Source organism: Magnolia sinica, chromosome 9, assembly GCF_029962835.1.
Source record: "Magnolia sinica isolate HGM2019 chromosome 9, MsV1, whole genome shotgun sequence".
Taxonomy (NCBI): domain Eukaryota; kingdom Viridiplantae; phylum Streptophyta; class Magnoliopsida; order Magnoliales; family Magnoliaceae; genus Magnolia; species Magnolia sinica.
Genome location: NC_080581.1, coordinates 78,083,088 through 78,097,546, shown reverse-complemented (window position 1 = coordinate 78,097,546; position 14,459 = coordinate 78,083,088). Strand labels below are relative to the sequence as shown.

Sequence of the window (14,459 nt, the reverse complement as noted above, 5' to 3'; positions counted from 1 at the left end):
CTTATAACCTTAACTTAAACCTAGACCTTAACCTAAACCTAAACCTAAACTTATTACCTAAACCTATTCTCAAATCCCAAAACCTATAACCTAAACCTAAACCTTAACCTATAACCCAACCTAAACCTATGCTTATAACTTAGACCTACTCTCAAATCCCAAAACCCATAACCTAAACCTAAACCTTAACCTAAACCTATAACCTATAACCTAAACCGAAACCTATAACCTAAACCCGAACCCAAACCCAAACCCGAACCCGAATCCCTAAACCTAAACCTAAACAGATAACCTATAATCTATAACCTAAGGCTATACATAAACCTAAATCTTAAACTTAAACCTAAACCTATAGCCTATAACCTAAACCCTAACCTAACCCGATAACCCATAACCTATAACCTAAACCTATAACCTAAACTTAAATCCTTAAACCTTAACCTATAACCCAACCTAAACCTATACTTATAACCTAAAACTATTCTCATATCCCAAAACCTATAACCTAAACCTAACCTTTCCCTATACTTATAACCTACACTTATAACCTAAACCTAAATCTATAACCTAAACCTAAACCTAAAACTTAAACCTAAACCTAAACCTAAAACCTAAATGTATTCTCAAATCCCTAAACCTTAACCTATAACCCAACCTAAACCTATACTTATAACCTAAACCTATTCTCAAATCTCAAAACCCATAACCTGCACCTAAACCTTAACCTAAACCTATAACCTATAACCTAAACCAAAACCTATAACCTAAACCCGAACTTAAACCCGAACCCAAACCCGAATTCTTAAACCTTAACCTAAACATATAACCTATAACCTATAACCTAAGCCTATACCTAAACCTAAACCTAAACCTAAACCTATAACTTAAACCTAAACCTATAACCTATTCTCAAATCCCTAAACCTTAACCTATAACCCAACCTAAACCTATACTTATAACCTAAAACTATTCTCAAATCCCAAAACCTATAACCTAAACCTAAACCTAAAACATAAACCTAAACCTAAAACCTAAATGTATTCTCAAATCCCTAAACCTTAACCTATAACCCAACCTAAACCTATACTTATAACGTAAACCTATTCTCAAATCCCAAAACCCATAACCTACACCTAAACCTTAGCCTAAACCTATAACCTATAACCTAAACTGAAACCTATAACCTGAACCCGAACCCGAACCTGAACCCGAACCCGAATTCCTAAACCTTAACCTAAACATATAACCTAAAACCTAAAACCTAAACCTAAACCTAAACCTAAACCTATAACTTAAACTTAAACCTACAACCTATTCTCAAATCCCTAAACCTTAACCTATAACCCAACCTAAACCTATACTTATAACCTAAAACTATTCCTAAACCTATAACCTCACTTATAAACTCAATTCCCTAAACCTTAACCTATAACCTATAATCTATAACCTAAATGCAATTCCCTAAACCTTAACCCATAACCTAACCTAAACCTAAACCTATAACCTACACTTATATCCAAACTATAATCTAAACCTAAAACTTAAGCCTAAAACCCAAACGTAAACCCGATCCTGAACCCGAACTCGATTTCCTAAACCTAAACCTTAACGTATTCTCAAATCCCTAAACCTAAACCTACACCTAATCATAATCTCAACTCCCTAACCTAAACCTAAACCTAAACTTGAAAACCCAAACCTAAACCCGATCTCGAACCCGAACTCGATTTCATAAACCTAAACCTTAACTTATAACCTAAACCTAAACCTATAACCTAAACCTAAACCTATTCTCAAATCCCAAAACCTATAACCTAAACCTAAAACCTAAATGTATTCTCAAATCCCTAAACCTTAACCTATAACCCAACCTAAACTTATACTTATCACCTAAACCTATTCTCAAATCCCAAAATCCAAAACCTAAACCTTAAACCTTAACCTAAACATATAAACTATAACCTAAAACCGAAACCTATAACCTAAACCTATACTTATAACCGAAAACTATTCTCAAATCCCAAACCTATAACCTAAACCTAACATTTCCCTAAACCTATAACCTACACTTATAACCTAAACCTAAATCTATAACCTAAACCCTAACCTAATCCTATAACCCATAACATTAACCTAAACTTATAACCTTAACCTAAACCAATTCTCAAATCCCAAAACCTATACCTATAGCCTAAACCTAGACCTTAACCTAAACTATAACCTATACTTATTACCTATAACCTAAACATTAACCTAAACCTATAACCTATAACCTAACCTTAATCTAAACCTATAACCTTAACCTATACTTATAATTAACCTTAACCTAAACCTATTCTCAAATCTCAAAACCTATACCTATAGCCGAAACGTAAACCTTAACCTTAACCTATAACCTATACTTATAACCTTAACCTAAACTATAACCTTAACCTGTAACCTAACCTTAACCTAAACTTAAAACCTAAACCTAAATCTATAAACTAAAACCTAAACCTAAACCTAAAACCTAAATGTATTCTCAAATCCTTAAACCTAAACCTACACCTAATCATAATCTCAACTCCTTAGCCTAAATATAAACTTCAAAACCCAAACCTAAACCCGAACCCGATCCCGATTTTCTAAACCTAAACCTTAACCTATTTTCAATTCCCTAAACCTACAACCTATAACCTATAACCTAAAACTAAACCTAACCTAAACCTATAACCTTAACCTAAACCTAAACCTAAACCTAAACCAAAACCTATAACCTTAACCTAAACGTTAACCTATAACCTAAACCTTAACCTATAACCTATAACCCAATAACCTAAACTTATAACATTAACTTAAACCTAAAACCAAAACCTAAACCTATAACCTAAACCAAAACCTAAACCTAAAACTTAAATGTATTCTCAAATCCCTAAACCTAAACCTACACCTAATCCTAATCTCAACTCCCTAACCTAAACCTGAACTTAAACTTGAAAACCCAAACGTAAACCCGATCCCAAACCCGAACCCGATTTCCTAAACCTTAACCTATTCTCAATTCCCTAAACCTACAACCTATAACCTATAACCTAAACCTAAACCTAACCTAAACTTATAACCTTAACCTAAACCTAAAACCTAAACCTAAACCTAAACCAAAACCTATAACCTTAACCTATAACCTATAACCCAATAACCTAAACTTATAACCTTAAGCTAAACCTAAAATCAAAACCTAAACTTATAACCTAAACCAAAACTTAAACCTAAAACCTAAATGTATTCTCAAATCCCTAAACCTAAACCTACACCTAATCTTAATCTCAACTCCCTAACCTAAACCTAAACCTAAACCTAAACTTGAAAACCCAAACCTAAACCCGATCCCGAACCCGAACCCGATTTCCTAAACCTAAACCTAAACCTTAACCTATTCTCAATTCCCTAAAGCTATAACCTATAGCCTATAACCTATAACCTAAACCTAACCTAAACCTATAACCTTAACCTAAACCTAAACCTAAAACCTAAATGTATTCTTAAATCCCCAAACCTAAACCTATACCTAATCCTAATCTCAACTCCCTAACCTAAACCTAAACCTAAACTTGAAAACCCAAACCTAAACCCGATCCCGAACCCGAACCTGATTTCCTAAACCTAGACCTTAACCTATTTTCAAATCCCTAAAGCTATAACCTATAACCTAACTTAAACCTAAACCTACAACCGACACTTATAACCTAAACCTAAACCTATAACCTAAACCTAAAACCTAAATGTATTCTCAAATCCCTAAACCTACACCTACACCTAATCCTAATCTCAACTCCTTAACCTAAACCTAAACTTGAAACCCCAAACCTAAACCCGAACTCGATTTCCTAAACCTAAACCTTAACTTATTCTCAAGTCCCTAAACCTAAACCTATAACCTAACTTAAACCTAAACCTATAACCTACACTTATAACCTATAACCTAAACCTAAAACCTAAATGTAATCTCAAATCCTTAAACCTAAACCTACACCTAATTCTAATCTCAACTCCCTAACCTAAACATAAACCTAAACTTGAAAACTGAAACTTAAACCCGATACCGAACCCGAACCCGAACCTGATTTCTTAAACCTAAACCTTAACATATTCTCAATTCCCTAAAGCTATAACTTATAACCTATAACCTATAACCTAAACCTAAACCTAAACATAAACCTAAATCTAAACCTAAAGCTATAACCTAAACCTAAACCTTAACCTAAATCTAAACCTATAACCTTAACCTAAACCAAAACCTATAACCTAAACCTTAACCTTAATCTATAACCTATAACCCATAACCTATAACCTAAACTTATAACCTATAACTTAACCTTAATCTAAACCTAAAACCTAAACCTATAAGTGTAGGTTATAGGTTTAGGTTAAGGTTGTTTTTCTTTTCATTTGTCTGGATCACCTCTCATATGTTCTCTCTCTTTTCATTTATTTTTTTCCATATGATTGTTTGTGTTTGGATAGATGCAGTTTATGTTTGGATGAATGTAGTTTATGTCTGGATGAATTTACGTAGTTTGGGTTTAGATGGATGTGAATGTGAATATGATGAAATATATTATATAACAGGTGTATATCAGGAAGAATATGATGAATTATATTCTAACAGGTGTATATCAGGAAGAATATGATGAATTATATTCTAACAGGTGTATATCAGGAAATTTGAGATGGAATATTTTTTTTTTAAAAGAGACTTTTACCTACGAAATATTTCGTAGGTAAAAGTCTCATTAGTTTGTCTTATCCACGTTTTTTAGCTACGGAAATTTTTGTAGCTAAAAGTAACACAAATTGATGGCAGCCTTTACCGACGAAACTTTTCGTCGCTAAAAGTCACATCCAGGATTTTTAGCGACGAAAAGTTTCGTAGCTAAAAGTAATCTTCTCAATTTTTCATGAAACTATTTAAAGCCTTTAGTGACGAAACTTTTCGTCGCTAAAAGTCTCGTCCATGTTTTGCACTCGTTTGCAGCTTTTAGCGATGAAAACAGCGACGAATGTTTTCGTCGCTAAAAGTCTATTCCATGATTTTTTAGCTACGAAAAGTTTCGTAGCTAAAAGTAATCCATTCGATTTTTTGAAAAATTGTTTGCAGCTTTTCGTCGCTAAAAATCTCATCCATGATTTTTAGCTACAAAAAATTCTCGTATCAAAAAGTAATCCATTTGAATTTTTTAAAAAATTGTTTGCAGCTTTTAGCAACGAAACTTTTCGTCGCTAAAAGTCCGTTCCATGATTTTTACCTACGAAAATTTTCGTAGTTAAAATCAATCTATTCAAATTGTTTAAAAAATTGTGACGAAAATGTTCGTCGCAAAAAATATCATCCATGATCTTTAGCTACGAAAATTTTCGTAGCTACAAATAATCCATTCGAATTTTTTAAAAATTTGTTTATAGCTTTTGGCGACGAAACATTTCGTTGCTAAAAGTCTGTTCTATGAGTTTACGAAAATTTTCGTAGCTAAAAGTAATACATTCGACTCTTTTGAGAAAATGTTTGCAGCCTTTGGCGATGAAAATTTTCGTCGCTAAAAATCTCATCCACGATTTTTAGCTACGAAAAGTTTTGTAGCTAAAAGTAATCCATTCAATTTTATTGAAAAATCGTTTGCAACCTTTCGCAATGAAAATTTTCGTTGATAAAAGTCTCATCCATGATTTTTAGTTATAAAAATTTTCGTAGCTAAAAGTAATCCATTCGATTTTTTGAAAAATTTGTTTGCAGCCTTTAGCGACAAAAATTTTCGTCGCTAAAAGTCTCATCCATGATTTTTAGCTACAAAAATTTTCATCGCTAAAAGTCCCGTCGCTAAAAGTACACTTTTGGCGACGAAAATATGTTTCGTTGCTAAAAGTTTCGTTGCTAAAAACCCTCTTTCTTGTAGTGACTACTCTGCCAGAGCATCAAAGTTTTTCTCTACCACCCATGTCTAAAATTGACCAGACTCGAATCAGGTTCCCTTAGTCGGGTATAGACACCCCGGAACCCAAAGCGAGCCTGATTGGTTGATGGCCCTGATAATGGAATCTGAGTTCTGAGTGGAGTCAACTACGGCTGAGAATGGATATCGATTTACCCGATTGCTCAACAAATCCGACTGAAAAATTAGGATTCAGATGCGTTTTCTAGCTGATAATCGGTTGCGAGGGTAATTTTTATAGTTTAATATTTTGTAATATTAATAAATATTAAATTCTAATATAATTAAAATAAAAAATATACAATTGTTGTATTTTTTACAAACATGTGTCCATGAATCAGAGGTTAGAATTTCTTAACCACTGATTTTGGGACGGTGAAATGGAGAGAGTGGGTCCGATAGTTTAGTCGGTTTTAAGTTGGGTTATTGTACCCTATTGCTTATTTTGATAGAGCATGGTATGGCCCACAGAGGTTCAGAGCCTTATGCGCTGCTTAGAAGGTTTTATGGGGACAAATCCTTTATGCTTGGCCCTCTGGGGGTTACAACCTGTGTTAGAGGGAGCCGTATAAAGATAATCTCTGTGGGGCTCCGTTTTGTTTGTGTGACATCAACTCCACCCATCAATTTCTCTAACCCATGTTATAAGTCTTCACCTAAAATGAGGTGGATCCAAAACTCAAGTGGGCAACACCAGCAGGTAGGACTAGGGTTTCATAGTTGCCCACTAATATATATATATATATATATATATGAGTGGGCAACTACCATGACCAAGTCAGACACCTGATTCAATTTAGTCATGGAAAAGGGTCCACCAGCTTTCTTTCTTTATATATATATATATATATATATATATATATATATATATATATATATATATATATATATATATATATATATATATATAGAAAGACCGTTGACCATTTTGGATCGAATCACGTACCTAACCTGGTCATGGTTTGTTGCTTGCTTGACGTGGTGATTGTTGTTGCCTAGTCATCATGGGTGTCATATGTAAAGCAACAGTACATAATTTCTATTTTACCGCAAACAACTTAATTATTGGTGAGTTGTTGAGACTGTTGTGCATGGAATTCAGAGAGTAGTGGAAATTAAAGGGTGGGGCCCTCTAATTTGCTGTGATGCACAATATTTGACTGAGAAGTACTGTTTAAAAAAATATGGATTAATGTATTTGTAAGATAGAGAAGGGAAGTGGGCCACTTGATGCCACCTCTGTTCAATAATCACTGCTACGAATGAGACTTGTTCATGTAATTAGTTGATCATCAGCATTGGGAAATAGGGCTAAGTTCATCCCAACCATGCAAAACACCTAATGCAAAGTTCCACATTATATCATGAATACAAAGGGAAGTAGGCCCACTGCCGTGCATCATAATGTGGAGTTTATATAGGAACTGTCGAAGGGGCCCATTGCATACATGGCAAAAAAAAAAAAAAAAAAAGACAAACTCCTTTAACTTATTATGTGTGTCCATCATGATAATCCACAAATAAATAAATAAAATGAAAGGCAAAAGATGATCTGTGTGCACGCATGCATGCACTTATTTTTACACACACATCCCCACACATGTGCACACATTTTTTTTACACACGCACACATGTACGCATCCCCACACACTCACACGGCAGTGGGATTTCCCACAGGTACTCCAACCCCTGACCTGGTGTTGAAACTTATGTGAGTCTACCACTGGGGCAAGAGTCAGGACCCCAACCGTGCATGCACTTTTTCTAAGGATTGCACTTTCCTTCGGCACTCTACGCACATGTGGAAAACAGTCACACGTGATATTGGAGCCATCATTAGACCATCCTGATGGTGAAGCTGCCTTGACTCAAAGAACGGGGCCACATATATATGTATACTGAACGTGGTTAACTCACTTCTATGAATCATTCACATCTAGATACACCTTTCGGCCTGGTCTGTGAAACAAAGGCCGTCATCTTCATTAGGTTAATCGGAGTCACTCATCAATCAATCATGATAATGTTAGATGCCTTGCCTAATAGAATCGGGCTCATCTGATATTCGAATGAGCAAACTTGTTTATAGAATGATCATCAGTCAAGTCTATCAATTAATCCTTTTTAAGTACATGACTAGTTCAAATAATTATCTTATTGGCTGGAGCGGTGAGATGCCAAAAATGATGATGACGATGATGATAATAATGATAATAATAATGCTTCAAATTTGGCTGGTTCTTCCGGATGACAAGACCCACCCGTCGTTGCCGGTATTCGGAAACTTTGTCAATGTACCTTATAATAGTTAAGGTTTGTTGACCATGATTCGTGAAACAGGTTACAATAAAAGAAATGAGGGCAATTAATAGCTGAAATAAAAAAGTGCATGGGATCCTTTTCTAAAAATAAAAGGCATCACATACTTGAATCGCTGATGTCATAGCTTGCTTGAACAGTAGATATGCGACTCTAAACTATGAAATTAATGAACATTGATTATTGACCATTGTATATTTATCCTGATACTTTTTTTTATAGCTTTAACCAACTTTGTTAATAGAAAGTTAACATAGTAAGTAAGATGACCCGGATTTCAATAAGGCATATGTTTATATATAGCATTGTATTTTTTTTCTTGAATCAAATTAAATACCTTGTGATCCCAGTTGAGATGGATGATTAAGATTGGATTTAAGAATATCGGTCATCTATTCAATGACTGATTGTTGAGTGTCAAATAATGCATATTTCCCCCTGTTTATATTTTCGTTTTATAAAAATAACAATGTTTAATTGGTATATTTTACACATGTTTATATTACGAGGTGAATCTGAGAGCTTGGATTAAAAAGAATGTTAAAAGCATGAATTTGATGCTCAAGAATCACTAAAGCAATTAGGAGTGGATCTTAGCAGACCAAGATTGAAGATTTCAAAACCTCAAGATCCAAGAAAACCAACTACAAAGGACGAAAAAAGATTGGAGAAAATTACAAAGTCCGTAGTAGAAAAACAGGCTACTTCGGTTCGACCTATGCCAACTTTGGTCCGACCAAAATCGCACAAAACAGTCCAGCAAGAAATTGTGATTTTCATAACTAATTTGACTCGACTCAATCCGACCGAAACCAACTTCGGCTCGACCTTCGGCTCTAAACCCGGTGGCGAAACTGATGCTGATCAAACATGTCCTATCCAGCATTCCCATTCACATGCTATCAGCCATTACCATCCCAAAATCAACTACTAAAGCGCTTGAAAGAGCTATTGCTAATTTTTTCTAGGGTAGTTCTAATCAAGGTAACAAGAGGCATTAAGTCAAATGGTCCAGAATATGTACTCCTCTCCACAAGGGAGGCCTCGGCATCAGAAGCTTTGATGATATAACGCGTGCATTCAAAATAAAGATGGGATGACAGATGCTACAGGGAACGTCGTCTCTTTAAGCCAACCTCATTTCAACAAAATATTTCTAGAAACTGCTAGCTAACAAAGGTTTGAATGGTTCGGCTTCTTCTTCGTCTTGGAAGGAGATCTTCAGAGTTTTACCTTTTACTCTACACCACTCTAGGTGGGTAGTTAGAGAAGGTTCGATCAACTTTTGGACTCGGAATTGGATGGGAAGAGGGCTGCTCGCTGGTGCCACTGAGAGACCCATTCCGCTGCACTTGCTGAATGCCACAATCAGGGATTTCTTCTTCCAACCTGGTACCAGAAACCTGTCAGAAGTCTAGGGCATAATTTCTCCAATAGCGATGCAAACCGTTGCTGCTGTCCCGATCGCCCTCTCTAACAGGAAAGATAGAATGATCCGGGACCTATCTACTTCAGGTAAATTCTCCATCAAATCAACATGGAATGGAATCAGACAACATCAGTCCAACCTTCATTGGACTAAGCGGATTTGGAACAAAGCTCTCCCCCTGAAGATGAGTATTTTCGTTTGGAAAATCTTTCATGGAGCGATCCCTGTGTATATGGCTGTCCAAAGGTTCGGCATATCTTTAGCGTCGAAGTGTGAATGATTTCCACTCTCCGGCCAACCCCTTCTTCCTCCATTGTCGATTAACAGTCTTCTTAGCTAAATAGAGGACAACGACAGAGGGCTTATTTGGGCCATGCGCACGGGGCGGTGGAGGATCTGGACCACCTGTTCAGCTTCAGCAGTATTGCATGTGATGTTTATGACCACTTTGAGCGGATCTTTGATATGGTCTCTATGCCCAATCAGTCATCTTATCAGAGAATTCTTGCATGGACTTCCAGAGCTAGTAGAAAAACTAGAGTTTCTCTTCTCATTGGTCTCGCTCCCTGCATCATCAACTGGGAGATATGGAACAGCAAAGATAATGCTCAATTCGAAGGCCACACGATGTCAGGTAACCGTATAATATCCAATGTCTTTCATTGGCTATGAGAAATCGAATCTTCCATCCATATCCCGGATAGGATCTCCATGGCAGATTCTATCACCCTTCAGTCCCTAAGGATTCTGAATGTCGATCTTCCTCCTGTTGGCAAGCCCATCATAGTCAGATGGTTAAAACCTTCGAAAGGTTGGTTGAAGTTAAACGTTGGCTCATTTAGGGGGAACCCAGGAGAGAGTGGAGATGGGGGAGTTTGTAGGGACTACAGTGGTAAGACCATTCTTACCTTTCACAGAAGCTACGAGCTCTCCACGAATACGGTTGCAGAGGCCCAAGCCATGCTAGATGGTATAACAATATGCTATAAGCTGGGTCTCCCCAACATTATTGTGGAAACTGATTCCAAGATCAATGTAAATGCGGTAGACGAGCCTCAAGCCAACATATCTTGGAACATCTGGTACAAGTTAGGAGCTATTCAATAATTGTACACGAATCTCAATCTCAAATTCAATCATATTTTCCATGAAGGGAACTCAGTGGCCGATGCCTTGGCGAGATTAGCCAGTGATGGATGCCCAAACAGAATTTATGGATCTCGGTCAGACCTCTCAAGGTTAGTGAGGGGTGCTCTTGTTTTGGATAATGCTGGCATTGAGGCCATCAGATATTCATGATCGGGGCTAGCCTCCGACGGTTCCCCTTTCATTCCTGTTGTGGCCGGTTCTTGGTGTATAGAGGTAGTGGTGGCTTGAGGTGGATAGAGGTCTCAGGTCTCCTTCTTGATAGCCTTTTTTCTTTTGAGTTTGTGATTGCATGAGAAGTGTGGTTCAGAACCTTTTTGTTGGGACCTGCTTGAAAGGATGTAAACTTTTCAAGATTAATGAAAATTTTATAAGTTTAATGAAAATTTTATGGCATGAGTCCACATTTATTTTTATTTTTTAAAAAAAAGACCTGACTCGACTCGGTTCGACCTAAATTTGACAAATTTCTGCACAGAATTTTCAACATTAATTCAGTCTAACCAAAGACAACTTTGGTCCAACCGAAATCGTGCAGAATTGTCTAGCGAGAAAGTGCAATTTTTAACCTTAATTCGGTTTGTCGATGCTTAACTTTTTGCATAAATTTGAGGCGGTTTCAAAGTCGGTCCAAACAAATACTATAAATATGGGTCTCTTAATTGTTTCTAGGCACGAATTAGGGTTAGAAGAGTGGAGCAAAGTGTTGGAGAACTTCAAGGAGTCCTTTCATCCCCAATCTTCTTCTTCTAGTTAGTTTTTATGTTTTCTTTAAGAGATTTGGTTTTAATCATGTCGATAGTTAACTAAACCCCTTAGTTGGAGTCAAGAGGTGAAGCTTATAGCATGTTGAAATGTTTATTTTACTTTGATTCTTGTTTATGTTAAATTTCATTGATTTCGATCTAATTTGAAATTAATGAATATTTTCAGTTTTCTATGGTTTATTGTAACTCAAATTACAATAGAAGCTCCGATAGATTTGAATATCTTCTTTTCCATTATGAGATTGTTAATTTGGTAAATCTCCTTGTTTACCATCGTTTCCTGGGCATGGTATGATGATGAAATCCCTTCCAATCATCACAATAATCCTTCTTGTGTGAACTAATTCAATGCAAAGTTCATATTGTGCTTCAATTCTCTTATCTTCTAATTAGATAGGATAGGACTTCAATTCCAATTGTATTTATTGAATCAAGCAAGGTACCATCTTGATAGCTATAAGTGGATCCTTGGTACTCTAGTTTCCTTTTCATTGATTGATACTCATTCACAATTACTTCTTTTATTCCAAATTTTTATTTTAGATCTTCTTCTAATTCTACTTCTAGTTATTTTCAGAATACATATAAGTTTAGTCCCTGTGGATTCGACCTCTTTCTTACCGAGTTATCATTACATCACGACCCTACACTTGGGTTGTGAACAAGTTTTTACTGCCATTACCGGGGACTATGGCTATGTTTTTCTATGATTAATTAGTATTAGAATTAGATTAAGATTATGGTTAACTTTTTAGTTTGCTCGTAGGTCAAGATTTTCTAAATTATTTTTAGAAACTAACATTGTTTTTTATTTTGTAGGATCCTAGCAACTCTTATCTGGTAACTTCGTTCCAAATATTTCTCTCTTTCTTTTCTAGATCTCTTATTTGCTTTATTTATTATTTTTTTTAGGGTTTAGTTTGGTTTAATTACTTGAGGGCTGAGAGTTTTTCATGCCCAAGTGGGTCCGTGATAACACTCTACGTCTTTTGAGTGAAGGAGGATTAGTCGAAGGGTTATCTATCCATCATAGGATTAGACACTATTTGAGATCCTCTGAGTCAATAGAAGTGATGGCTGCAAATCAACTTCAACCACTAGTTGAGGAAGTTGAAGTTCAAGATGAAAACGAGGTGCATAATGCACCCCTACCACGTACTTTATGAGATTATTTACAACTGGCGGGGGTGATTACACTTTTTTGCATGATTTTTCCACTTAATACAGTAAACGTAGACATAAAACCTAGAGTGATCCAACTCCTTCCTAAATTTCATGGACTAGATTCTAAAAGTCCATACTTGCACATTAAAGAGTTTGATGAGATAGTCGTTACATTACACTTTCCAAACGTGTCAGAAGACACATTGTGACTAAAATTGTTTCCCTTTTCATTGAAGGAGAAGGTTAAGACATGGATGCACTCCTTAAAACCAAAATCCATCGACACATGGGTCGAGATGACCTAAAAATTTTTCAAAAAGTTTTTCTCGTTTCATAAAACTAACAATTTAAGGAAGGCAATCATGAGCTTTGCCCAGAAAGAGGAAGAGACCTTTTTCCAATGATGGAAAAGATTCAAGGATGTCACAAATTCCTATCCACATCATGGCTACAAAATATAGCGAACAATTAGCTTTTTCTATAATGGATTAACTTCACCAATGCGCCAGTTCATAGAGATAATGTGTAATGGTGAATTCATGAATAGAGATGCCGATGATGCATGGGATTACCTTGATCAATTAACAGAAAATATGCAATCATGGGACACTTTCTCAAGACCCACCAATTCTAAGCCTACTCAATCAAAGGAAATGGGATGAATTTACGCTTAAAAAGAAGAAGATAATATAAGTGCAAGGGTAACCAATCTCACAAGGAAAGTCGAGGTCATGGAACTTAAGAAGGCAGAATCTATCAAACCCAGTAAGGCCAAGGAAGTTGTTTGTGGTATTTGTGCTTGCAATATACATACAACTGAAAATTGTCCAACAATACCCACTTTTCAAGAGATATTAAATGAGCAATCGAATGTTGTGAATAACTACTAAAGACCTTTTAAAGGACCAACCTCAAACAAATACAAATCCAGCTGGAGAAATCATCCAAATTTTAGCTAGAGGAATGGATAAACGGCTAACCCACAAGAGATTCTTACATAATTACTAAATCAAAAAAAACTTCAAGAGGATCTGGTTTTAAAACACATCCAAAACCAAGAGCTTTTCAATCAAGACACATTACAAGCATTTCCAGACCTTACTAAGGCCATTTAACGGATTGAATCACACTTAACGATTAGAGAGAAAGGGATGCTTTCAGCCCAACCTCTCCCCAATCCAAAACCACAATGTGAAATTAGTGACTTAAGCTCTTCAAATCAAATAGAGCAAGCCAAGCTTATCACTATTCTTAGGAATGAAAAGACAATTGACAAATTCATTCCGGTAAAGGCCGAAAAGCCTAAGGACCCGGAAGAAGATGAGAATGATAGACCTAGCATTGCCCAACATGGATTAGAATCGGAATCCCAAAGTAAGTTGATTGTGTCATTCCCCAACGGTTGATTGCACTAAGACCTTTCTCTAACTCTCAAGATATTATAGAGGTGCTGAAACAAGTGAAAGTCAACATTCCTCTACTGGATGTCATTAAACAAATCCCTTCATATGACAAATTTCTGAAAGATCTATGCACTACCAAAAGACGGTAAAACATACAAAATAAAAAATTTTTGATAGAAAAAGTGAATGTCATCCTGAAGCAAGATATGCCACAAAAATACAAAGATCCCGATAGCCCAGCTATCAGTTGTGTAATTGGGAACTG

At 36.0% G+C, this 14,459-nt stretch overlaps 1 long non-coding RNA gene across 1 annotated transcript; it reads left to right on the top strand.

Annotated features, from left to right (window-relative positions):
* The first annotated feature begins 4,380 nt into the window (after positions 1-4,380).
* LOC131256489 (uncharacterized) lies at positions 4,381-4,722 on the top strand. The gene is made up of 2 exons (XR_009176842.1): positions 4,381-4,648; positions 4,689-4,722. It is a non-coding gene; the product is annotated as an uncharacterized LOC131256489 (long non-coding RNA).
* Positions 4,723-14,459: the final 9,737 nt, after the last annotated feature.